At 41.0% G+C, this 12,157-nt stretch overlaps 1 pseudogene; it reads left to right on the top strand.

Moving 5' to 3' along the window:
- The first annotated feature begins 1,056 nt into the window (after window positions 1-1,056).
- Window positions 1,057-12,157, top strand: part of LOC144367008 (signal peptidase complex subunit 2 pseudogene) — a 68,715-nt pseudogene continuing 57,614 nt past the window's right edge.

Raw genomic sequence — 12,157 nt, forward strand, 5'->3', positions numbered from 1 at the left:
GATGGGGCAAAATCCTCTTGGGTAATTTCTAAAAGACTTAGCAGTTGGTTGAACAATCTTTCACAAAGAAGAGACCCCAGGGAGCTCTATAGGTTCTCCTCCACTTCTTTAAATGAATGTTAAGATGGGCTGTGGTGTTCAGAAGCAATAGGATATAAAATTTTTGCAAAACAACACTACAGTTAAATTGATCTGCAAGCTGTTGGAGATATATTGGTTATATAAAAACATGATTTTGATTGACCTACGAATTGAGATCAACACATTTGTTCTACAAATAATCTACGTACAATGATCCTTATCCAAATTCTGGGGACAAGAAGTGTTTCAGATTTTGGAATATCTAAAGAGACTTTACAGGTTGAACATCTCTTCTCTGACAGTCTGAAATCCAAAATATTCCAAAGTCCAAAAATCCAAAATGCTACAAAATTAAGTTTGAATCTTGGAGCATTTGGGATTTAGGATTTTTGGATTAGGAATGTGGATAAGAATTATGGACATGATAAAATTATGGAATTAATAAAACAGGACAAAATTTAATGCACAAAGCATGAAGATATACTCTTAGATTGAACAAATAGTAATAGCACGTGCCTGGCACATAGTGAGAATTAAATGTTTGCTGACTGGATGAATTGATGGGACTAATTAGTAGTATATATAAAGGGGATTAAAATTGAACATAAACTCAGAGTGCATAAGAAGTGGGAAGATGATGCCACAAACAAATAGCAGAGGGTTGTCAAGAAAAGTAGAGCAGTCCTTGCTCAGGGTGATCTGAAAGGGCAGAGATAGATGTGGAGTAAGAGACCAAGGACTCTGAATAAGAAAGCCATTTCTAGAGTTAAGTGTTGACAACAACGGAGTGGACTGCTAATAAGCTCTGTCACTGCAAATATTCCAGCAGAGCCTGAATAGCTACTTTCCACGGATGGCATAAGATGATTCAAGAGTGGGTGGGCGGTTTCGTTCATAGCATCCTGCCACGGGTTGAGCCTAGAGACGCAGCCATCCTGCCAGTCCTAATAGAGCCAGCAGAGGGCGCTCTCGCCGATGGGCGCCGGCCGGCTGCCTGGGCGACTTGCTAGTGCTGGCAGAGGACTTGCAGTCGAAGCAGATGGCACGGGCTTGGTGGTGGGGCCTGGTAGAAACCTGAGAAAGAGGGCAAGGTGTGGGGAGAAGCAAGATGTTTGCTTGAACTGAGAACCATAGGTTCTCAGTACAAATGCAAAGCTTTGCAGGTGGCTGGCAGTGGAGCTAAGTGAGGCAGGCGGGATGAGAGAGGCTGTGGACCTTACCTAGGGAACGGTCCCCTACAGAGGGCACAATGGCCATTCAAATGCAGCCCATCCCTGCCCCTTCCTCTGTGTCAGGAACACTGGTTAGACCACAGCGCTGGCATTTCTCACATTCCCACTTGGTGCTTAGAGTTTTCCCTGACACCTTCATGATGGTTCCTCCCTCGACCAAACCTGTTCTCCTGGCCTCTTGTTTGGGGTCTGTGCACATCTGCTCACTTCTCATCTTACAAGAGACGACCAATGTGAAGCCAAGAGATAGACAGAGCAGAGGGCCCTTTTTCTGCCTTGCCCTTGGGGATCAGCTGCTCAGAAATGAGCCACCCAAGGGCTCTGAGTGCTTCAGCTGGTGACGATATGAAACTCAACCAGCCCTGGATATAAAACAAAACAAACACAAAAAGTCCTATTTTTCATGCCAAATCTCCATACCCATAATGGCTTTTTACCTTTTCACATAATAAGGTGAAAATTTCCCTACAGGTTTCCATAGGGTAAACTCTGTTGTGCGTTATAAATGGGTTGCTCTGTTAGGCTGCTCCCTACCAGCCTAGCAAATTCAACAATCTCAACTGCCTTCCCCTCAGGAGAAAGACGGATAAGACAAACTGATGCCCACAGCCAAAGGGCCAAGTCTCTGCTCTCTCTCTCTGCCACGGGAGGCAGCCAGCCTTTTACAGAGATGTCTGGGCATGGTTCAGAGTTTTGAAACCTGGACATTTCCCCTCTGTCTCTCTATCCACCCTCCTCCATCATATCCCCACTGATCAGCAATGACAGCACTTCTGTGACCTGCCAATCTGTGAGAGATCCAGCTTATGAAAGTGCACAGCCAGCTCCAGGCTTTCATCTGTGGATGGAGTAACCAGGGGACTTTTCTCTGTTGTTCAGAATCATCAGTGATTAGTTCACACAAGCAGAGCCAGTCCAGGTGGCTTCTCCTGGGATCAGGAGCTGGTGAGAAGGTAGAACACATGAAAATCCCCTAAGTGCATTATTACCTGCTTAGGGCGTCTTGGGGGTACTCTCTTTCTCTCCACCTCTCAATAGATAGATATTTGACTCTGATTAATTTAGATGTCAAATTGACTGAGTTAAGCAATAACCATATTGCTGGTAAGACATTATGTGAGTTTGCCTATGAGGTGTTTCCAGAAGAAATTGGCATTTGAATCAGTGGACTGAGTAAAGAAGTCAGGACCCCACCATCACGGTGAGCATCTTCCAATGCATTAAAGGCCCAGGTAGAACATAATGGAAGAAGAAAGACAAATTCTCTCTCCATTTTGGAGCTGGGGCATCTATGTCTTCAAACATCAGAGTTCCTGGTTCAAGGACTTTCAGAATCTTGGACATATGCCAGTTGATCCCCCCAACCCAACCCTGTTTTTCTGTTCTTTGGACTTGGACTGAATTACACTTCCCACTCTCCTGGTTCTCTAGCTTGCCAGCTAGTGTGTCCTAAATTTGTTCAGTCTCCATAATCAAGAAAACTGATTGCCATAATAAATTTCCTCTTATATATCTATCTATATCTATATATAATCATACACAAACACACACACACTGTTGATTTTGATTCTCTGGAGGACTCTAGTATTTTTGTTTTCTGGACACCCCCCCCCCATTACCTCCCTTCCTCTCTCCCTCTCTTTTTCTAATATGAAACCAGATGAATCACTCTTCCAAAGGCTCTGATTCTTTGAGTCATGTGATGTTCCCAGTGGATAAATTGTCTGTTTATGATTAAAAGAGAACGCGGTTCATAAGACTTCTTGTTATAAACTCACATTATTTCACTTTTCCTAGGAAGCCAGCAGCCCCCAAATGAGCAGCAACACAAAACTCATTTGTACCTGGATTAGTGCGATTGTTTATGTCCAGTGGTTCCCCTTCCCGCTGGCAGAGCTGTGTAAACCAGAGAGTAGGCCAAAGGCGAGAGGCAGGGTAAAGAAGGGAGCCAGAGCAGTCCTGCAAGGCAATTGTCTGCAGGCCAGGGGGTGGACATCACTCAAAGTCCAAATCGTCCACACGGCTTCCATCATAACAAGCAATGCTTGATTATAACACTTGATTCTCAGAGTGGGGGGGAAAAAAGCAAACAAAACACGCAGTTGCAAAACTATACTTTTAAATAAATTATTAAGTAAACAACTTGCAAGATTTTTGCCAACCATTCACTGGGAAAAGTGAAAAAGGCTGATATGTCCCAGATTTTTTTTTTCCAACAGCATATTATTTTTGTTATGAAAATTTAACTAAGCTAGCTAGGTCCCAAACAAAGGCTGTCACTTAGTTTCCCTCTGCTGGTGTTGAGACCTTTGCTCTCTATATCCAGTCTTCAAGCTTTTTCTAATTACCATATGGCCAGGGGGTTGATGGAAATTATTATTAACATTGAAGTGACAGCGATCAAAGTTCAGACAGACTACAGAAGCTTAGTGGGGACAACTGCTCAGAGATACAGATGATATCCCCCATTTGTGACAGAGCTAGGAGATGGCTCTGGAATGGAAGTCAGGGTATGGTAATAAAAAAAATACAAAAAAAATGGGATTTAGGGTGTAACTTAGTGGTAGAGTATGTGCTTAGCATGTGCAAGGCTTTAGGTTCCATACCCAACACACACAAAGAAAGAAAAAAGAAAAAAAGAAAGAACAAAGAAAGAGAAAAGAGAAAGCATTAATTGTTAATGTGATCTGAGATGTCTCATGCTCCTGTGGACAGGATTGGCATTTCTCTTGTCTAGGCTGGCCAAATCCAAGCCAGATGGTTGCTATCTGTGCAAGGCTTTAGGACCAGCAGGGTTACACTCTGGAGGATGGGCTACTCATGGATGGGCCAGACATGTTCTTCTAGCTCAGAGGCAGATGAGAGGATGACAGGAAATGCTCAGCTGACAACAAATGGGCTAATGGTCCATGACCACTGTCCGGGTTGACAGTATCTAGCAATCACTTCTTTCTTTTTAGTGTTATTTTGCTGATGTTAGGCAATGGACACTGGGTGTGTTTTAACAGGAGAAACTATTTCCAAAGGTGTTTTAAATATGTATTTAATTTTCTGTGTTCTGATGCTTTGATATCCTGAGGTCTTGCTGATCTTGGAGGGACTGCGCTTCCCAGTGTTAGAACCACTCACCTGCCAATGCACCTTTGAAGTGCAGACAGACCAACTGGAACAGCCTGTGCCCCGGAGTCCTCTGAAATCATCAAACTAGTTGATCCTGAACCTGCCTACTCTGCCTTTTCCATTCCTTCCCAAAGAAAGCACTGAAAATGCTCTTAGTTTCCTTCCTTGCCTTCTATCTAACCCTGAGTCTTCCTCATGCAGCCCCCCTTGGCATCGTGGGCCCTCTCCTCTTGGGATCTCTGAACAACAAACTGACTTTCCAATGGCAGTTGTGTCCTGATCTCTTGCCTCCTCCAAGCCTAAATAATAGCGAAGACTGTATTTTAAAACCAAAGTCCACAAACAATTGACATTCAGAATGACAAGCCTGCAATTTATAATTTTTGTGGGTATTTCTCTTTTAAATGTTCTTCATGAGAAGACAGCAAGTACCTCTGGACTAAAAACACAGCAATTTGGTCCTATGTCCCTTTTGTAAAATAACATAATGCACGGTCATTATAACAAATCAAATATTAAGACAGGCTTAGAATGCATATTCCTAGATGCTCCCATAGCTCATAACCGCACTCTAGTTGGGCCCTGTTTTAATCTGGTTTGGCTCAAGGAGTTTTCAACTGCACCATGGTGTGAAAGTGATACACATTTAGTAGAAACTGTACTTCAATAATTGAATGTCTGTCTTTTTGCAGGCCAGTCATATGTGATACAATCTTCTCTCAATAGTGGGTGGCAGCAGCGACCACATCTCCCATCAGCCACATAATCCTGGGATGAACATCCGACACTGTTGGGTTGCTAAACTGGGGTGTTCTATAAGTAGAAGCATTAAATACATTTTTAATTTATGATACTTTAAGTTTACAAGGCTTTATTTTGGAGAATCCCATCAGAGGTCAAAGAGCATCTGTACAGAGATTTTTCACTCTTTCTGAAGGATACTTTCATAACCAATAATGTGTTTTATCTCTACAGATCCATTTATTTACACAGAGGTAGGAGATTTGATTCCTTACAACCAAACCTCTTTCTCTGTACTTTGAAATGTTTGAGAATTAGATTATTTCTAGCCCCTCTGTTGGTAACAATGTAATTTTAAATAATATGCTCATTCTTTTATTTTTGTTCCATTAACTTGCTCCTAACACTGCACTTGGTAAAGTGACATTATTAGTTTCTTGGCACTTCCATTTACTTTTCTTCTCCCATTCTTCAACTTTCCCCTGCCATCCCACCTCTTGCTGGCCTCTTTACTAGTGCTGATGAATACAACCTAGCTCATACCTCTTGCTAGTAGTGCAAATCCAATGTCGATGTGTCCCTTGGACAGACCAGAGGGTACCAAGGCCAATTTCCACTGGCGACTTCTCTGCCTTCCTGCACGAGTTGCCTGATCTGGTGAAGCCAAGGCTGCTTCATGCAACTTCCTTCTCTGGTGTAAAATGAGGTGAAGTGGGATGGACTGAGACCACATGGGTGAAACATATTTACACCCCATGCTTCAGTCCCCAGGGAAGGAGGGTGACTGTTTGCTCTGTCCTCCCAGAGGCATAGCAACTCCTCAAGAGTGACCTTCCTCCTGGCATCTTAGGGAGCGAGGTCCTGTGGGCACTGCTGCTGGGGAAGAAATGACCTGTGCAAGTACCTTTCATGTCACATCCCATCACACAACTCTCATAAGCATTCTTTCTCATGCTTCTTTGATGTGTGTATTTGAATTTAAGTTACTTGAAATGGGCAAAGGGAGAAATTACTAACTCCCTGAAGTAAAATGTTCTCATTTACTAATAATAAAATGCAATATGTTCTTTTTCTTAATAGTCTTGGCGGTTGCTTTTGAATCCCTTTACTGGATTTGCAGTAAAACCTTGACTAACCCAGAAATACAATTATATGTGGACTGGATTTACACTGACAAAGTTTAGAAAAGATTATTTTAGACCTGGGTCTCTTTATATTCAGCATTCAGCACTCCTCTCTTTATTTTTTTATTTCCCACCAGGATTCATTTTCTCTTTTTGGGGACTGAAATCCTACTTATTGGAGAAATGTTATACTTGTTTTTGTTTTATTCCAAATATTCATCACTCGATAGATTTAACTTAGGCAGGTGATACTTTGGATTATTACCCTGTTCAAAAAGTGACCACCTAATGACAGCAATAATAGCAATGACAGTAACAGCTAACCTGAGCGGGTGCCCTGTATATGACAAGACAAGGGATTTGCACCTGTTAGCTCCTCGGACAATTACTCTGTTATTCTCATTTTACACACGAGGAACCAAGACTCATGAAGATCCAACAACCTGGGGTGAAGACAGTGCCAAAGGGCACATGATATTTCTGACGGGATGCACTTCATCATTGCCTAGGCTGAACCCCCAAATGGGGCTGATTTGAGGCCCACCCAAGCAGAGCCCCTGATTGGCATAACTTATTGAATCATACTTGATTACACATAACTTATTAAAACCATTTCACCACCTTTGGAAAATGCTAGTGCAAATGGTGAGGGCGGTGGGAGCACTTCTCTCACAGTGAATTGCTCTTGGCAGACAACCATTCTGGCGCATAATCCTATTAGTTCCCTTCTACCACCTCCTCAGAAATACCCCTACCCTCACAGCACAGGGGCACCTGGGCTATGGCTTTTACAGGAGTTGGGAGGTGGGGGTGGAGCAGAAAAGAGAAATGTGGGTTATTTGAAACACCTCTATGTCTCAATTTTCAATTCATTTGATGGTAGATGTAGAAAGCTGGAGATATGCCAAGTAGCATGTGTGTCACACAATAGATGGTTTTTCCTGGTGCATTTTCTAATGCCATGTTCCTCTTGATGTGCTGTGTTAGCAAGGATTTTTAAGTGACTACAGTGTAGGCATATTTATGTGATCTGGAAGGATCCATGTGCCTTCAGATAAGAACTCTGAGCACCACTATGGCAACATGTCCCCACTTTGTAGCATCTCCAAGTATTGCTCTGAAATCCTGTCTTAAACATTGACATTGTCTTGGCCACCTTTGGTGTAGACATTTTTATTTCCTTATTTGGGCAATTAAAAATCTTAGGTTGGTTCTTCTCTCAAGGATCACCCATTTGATACTTACTGATTTACCCCAGAGTCTAGGAACATTCCAGGTACTCTGCCTTTCTTCCTCTTTTCATTGTCCAAGCCTTGATACCTTTATGCTGGCCGCTAGCTCTCAGTTCTGTATGGTTGAACGAGTTGGCATCACTCTCCCCTGCAATTGGCTCAGAACCAACAGATTTCTGACACAGGGAGATTAATTAGGTCCAGGGCAGTGGGAAGCAGGTGGCTGTGAGGGATGTGGCAATCTATGGGCTATTCTTTATGATCAAATGTAAATGAGCACATAGAACAGATTCTCAGAATCATGATGACCACCACAACTCCTCAGATCATAGCCACAGGGTCTTAACTCTAAGAATAATGGGCTGTTAGGTCCATTATTAGGTCAGGCACAATTTTAAGTCAAGAAGGACAAGTCAATGAACCAGCTCTGGTGAATCAGAACTACTGAGCCCACATGATTCCAGGGAACAGAGCCAGGGCCCCAGCCTGAGGGTACGTCTGTCACTAAGGCTGGCAAGGTGCTGAGTAACATAGTTTCCAGCAATTAGGCATCTTCTGCTGAAGAAAAAAGTAGCCAGATGAATACAGGGTGAGGTAAGCTCAAATAATAACATGAATGATAATAATTGATTTGCATTTTAAAACACCTCTATTTATTTATTTATGTTGTTATGCATGGGCTCATTTTTTTTTCATCCAATGGACTTCTCTGAGCTCAAAACATGAGGGAAGCACTATGCTGGGTCCTGTGCTACACAGATTGCCCTCCACATCAGGAACTCAGAGTCTCTTGGGCCATGATATAAACACAGTGACCCATGGCATATGGTCAAAATGCCATGATTCTATTTATTACATCAGGGGCTATGCAAACACCACCATGCCACTGAGAAGCTCAAGAATAATGCTTCTGGATATGTTCCTTCATGTTAATCCTGATCTCTGCATCACTTATTCTTTTTATTGCCAGTAGAGCTGAGTGGCCTCATTTTTATCCAGCATCAGAAACCCAAAAAGAAACCCAGAAAGATGCAGAGCCCTGGCTTTCTTTCCTGACCAAAAGTCAGGTTGGGGGTGTGCACATCACAGAGTGGCCTCCCACTATCCCGCCAGGCCCAGAGCATCCCCAGAGCTGATGGACTTCATAATGACTCCAAGGGAGAAAAATTGCTTTAGCAAAATTCACAATATTAGCAGAGCCCATGTCTAGAACATTTCAGTAAGGAATCTTACTGCATAAGTGTGTAATGTGGCACAGAAATAAAAAAGCTATTTGGGATGAACTAAAAGCACATTTGCCTCATCTGGAGGATTCTACCTGAATACATACATTTATTATTGGTTCTTTTAAGTTATACATGATAGTAGAGTCCCTTTTGATATCATTGTATAAGCATGAAATATGTTATTCTAATTAGGACCACAGCCTTGTGAATACATACATTTCTAAAGAACTGGTCCTCTCAGAATTGGATTGCTCTGAAGAATGCCTCAGGAATTTCTCTCTAAGATGCCAAGGCTTCTCTGGGAAAAGGTTCAAAGCATGGTCAGAACTCTGGACAGATGCCTTCCTGGCACAGGCCACCAGGCTCATGCCACTGGTGCATAGGGGTGTTAGCAATGGCTGCTGCACACCACAGCACGGCTTGAGCCATGCACCTGCTTCCATTGCTCAGGCACAGCATGTGCCCTGATTAGCGTTCCTGACTCCAGGGCCTGCAGTTCTGCAGTGGGAGAAGGGCATGGGAGCTGATATCAGGAAGGCTCCAACCCGATCCCCTGGTCTCTTCCTTCTTCTTTCGTTTTGAACATTTTTTTTTTTTTCAGATTACAGTAATCTGCCTTATCCACAGTGTATGTTCCAAGACCCCCAGTGGATTCCTGAATCTACAGATAGTAATAAACCCTCTATGTACTGTTTTTTTTCCTGTACATATGTATCTATGACAAAGACACAGTAAGAGATTAACAATGCCTAAAATAGAACAAATTATAGCAATATACTGTAATAAAAGTTTTTTAAGTGTATGAATTATTTATCAGAATTTTCATTTAATATTTTTGGCCCTTGAATGATAGCAGGTAACAAAACCACAAAGTAAAATTGAGGAGAACAGAGGACCGCTGTATGGAATTGACATATGCCCACTGTGATGAATTGTACCCTCTTCTCAAAGTCATGCACTGAAGCCCTAACCCCCAGGGACCTCAGAATGAAACTATGTTTGGAAGCATAATCTTTAAAGAGGAAAGACAAGAGTCTTAAAGAGGAAATTAAGTTAAAATGAGGTAGGTATGGTGGGCCCTAATCCAATATGACCCATGTCCTTATAAAAAGAGGAAATTTGAACACAGAGAAACACCAGGAATGAGTATGTGCATGAAAGGACCGTGTGAAGGACAATGTGAAGACATAGAGTAGTTGCCACTTGCAAGCTAAGGAGAGAGGCCTCAGGAGAAACCAACCTTGCTGATACCTGGATCTTAGACTTGCAACCTCCAGATCTGTGAGAACATAAATTTCTGTTGTTTAAGCTGCCCAGACTGTGGTATTTAATTATGGCAGTCCTAGATGACTACTGTACCTACCATGGAAAATTGAAGAAATACAAATTGAAAAAGAGAAATAATGTTTCTAAATCTCTCCATCCAAAGAAAATTTCTATTAACATTTTAAATCCATACTGTGTATAGAGAGAAATTGAGGATGATAGAGACTAGAAATAAATCACATTCTATGACTGACTTGCTGCTTTACATTACATTAATGAACATTTCCTTAAAGCAATAGGCTAACAACGCTTTTAGCATTGTGGCGTGTCATAATTTAAACATTGCTAATACTTAGGGTCACACTTTTCTAAACATGCTCGCACTACTGTTTACTTATACATACTGTTCTTTAACTAGATGCCTTTCCTTTTTTAAAAAAATATTTTTTTTTAGTTGTAGTTGGACACAATACCTTTATTCCATTCATTTATTTTTATGTGGTGCTGAGGATCGAACCCAGGTCCCCGCACATGCTAGGTGAGTGCTCTACTGAGGAGCCACAATCCCAGCCCCTAACTAGATGCCTTTCTTTAATAGTCATTACAGAGAGCTTTCGTGTCAGTAAGCATAGAATTGTATTCATATGTAAATTTGGTATAATATTTTACAGAACAGAAGTTACAAGTTCCCCTTAATCCTAAGCGAATGACCATTTAAATATGTTTTTTTTTTCTTTTTTTAGTTAAGAAGAAAAAAGGGGGAAAAAAAGCACATGACATTTTCCTGAATGTGTAGTTGTGCAGAGTAGAATTCTTTCTTGGAACAGGTGCCTGGGAGCATGCTATGGTGACTGCACCTGTAGTCCCAGCTACTTTGGAGGCTGAAGTGAGAGGATCACTTGAGCCCAGAAGTTTGAGGCCAATATGGACCATGTAGGGAGACTCCATTTCAAAATTAAATAAACAAAAACAAAAGCAAAACAAGAACTGGTTTCTGAGGCTGGGGTTTCTATAATCAGCAGAGTGCTTGCTTTGAAATTTGAATTCATACCCATTGCCTGCACATCAATCTTAATATTTATTCCCATCAGCAGTTAATGAGCAACAATATACATAATCCTTGAAAACATTTATCATTCTTTTTAATTGAAGTTGATTCAGAGCCATGAATTATATCTCACTGATGCTTTTTCATATTTATTGATAATTTACATTTTGTTTTATTTGAATCACCTGTCTGTATTCTCTTCTTGGTTTTTAAAACAAGCATGTTTAACTTAGTGTTTTGTAAGATCTTTTTATGTAATAGCAATATTAATCCTTTTGTATATATTTCCAATTCCCTTATTTCTATATTTCCAATTCCCAGCCCACTCTTTCCTCCAATATTCTTTATCTCTTAATCTTGCACATGGCAGGTTTTTGTTTTATTGCAAAGCATACTTTAAATTTTATGTATTAACATCTATTAATCTTCTCTTTATATTCCTTCAAATTTTGGTTGTGTGCTCAGAAAGGACTTTCATAACTATATCTTCATACAGCTTTTTACTAGCTGTTTTCTTCTATTGCCTTTATGATTTCTTTCTTTTTAACATTAAAATATTTAGCCCATCTGGAATTCATTTTGGTATAAGGTAGGAATGTAACACTATTTTCCCCTAAGATGGATAGGAGGTTGACACAACACATTCCCTGGCTGATCAGTCCCTTTCCCATAGATTTAAAGAGACATGTTTGCATGTATATAAGCTCTCTGTGGTATTCCTGGTGGTTCCTTAACACATCACAGCATGGTGAGAGATTGTGAAGCTGCTCAGGCAACCTTCTGTGCCTCTTGTACTTGCCTTAGCATTCACATGCTGATTCAGAAAATCATTTCTCCAGATGAAATTTGAAATATATGCTGTTGGGATGCAACTGGCATTTTGTTAAATTTGTGTGTTATCTTGCAGAGTATTATAATAGTAGCATTATCTAAATACAGTAAACAATTTGTTTCTTCCTTTCCCTATTTATATGATTTTTTTTTCTGTAGTACTGGGAATTAAACTCAGGGTCTCATGCATTTCAGGAAATTGCTCTACCACTGAGCTACATCTCTAATCCACTCTTTCCTTCTTGAAGTTGCTAAA

Source organism: Ictidomys tridecemlineatus, chromosome 1 (genome assembly GCF_052094955.1).
Source record: "Ictidomys tridecemlineatus isolate mIctTri1 chromosome 1, mIctTri1.hap1, whole genome shotgun sequence".
NCBI classification, from domain to species: domain Eukaryota; kingdom Metazoa; phylum Chordata; class Mammalia; order Rodentia; family Sciuridae; genus Ictidomys; species Ictidomys tridecemlineatus.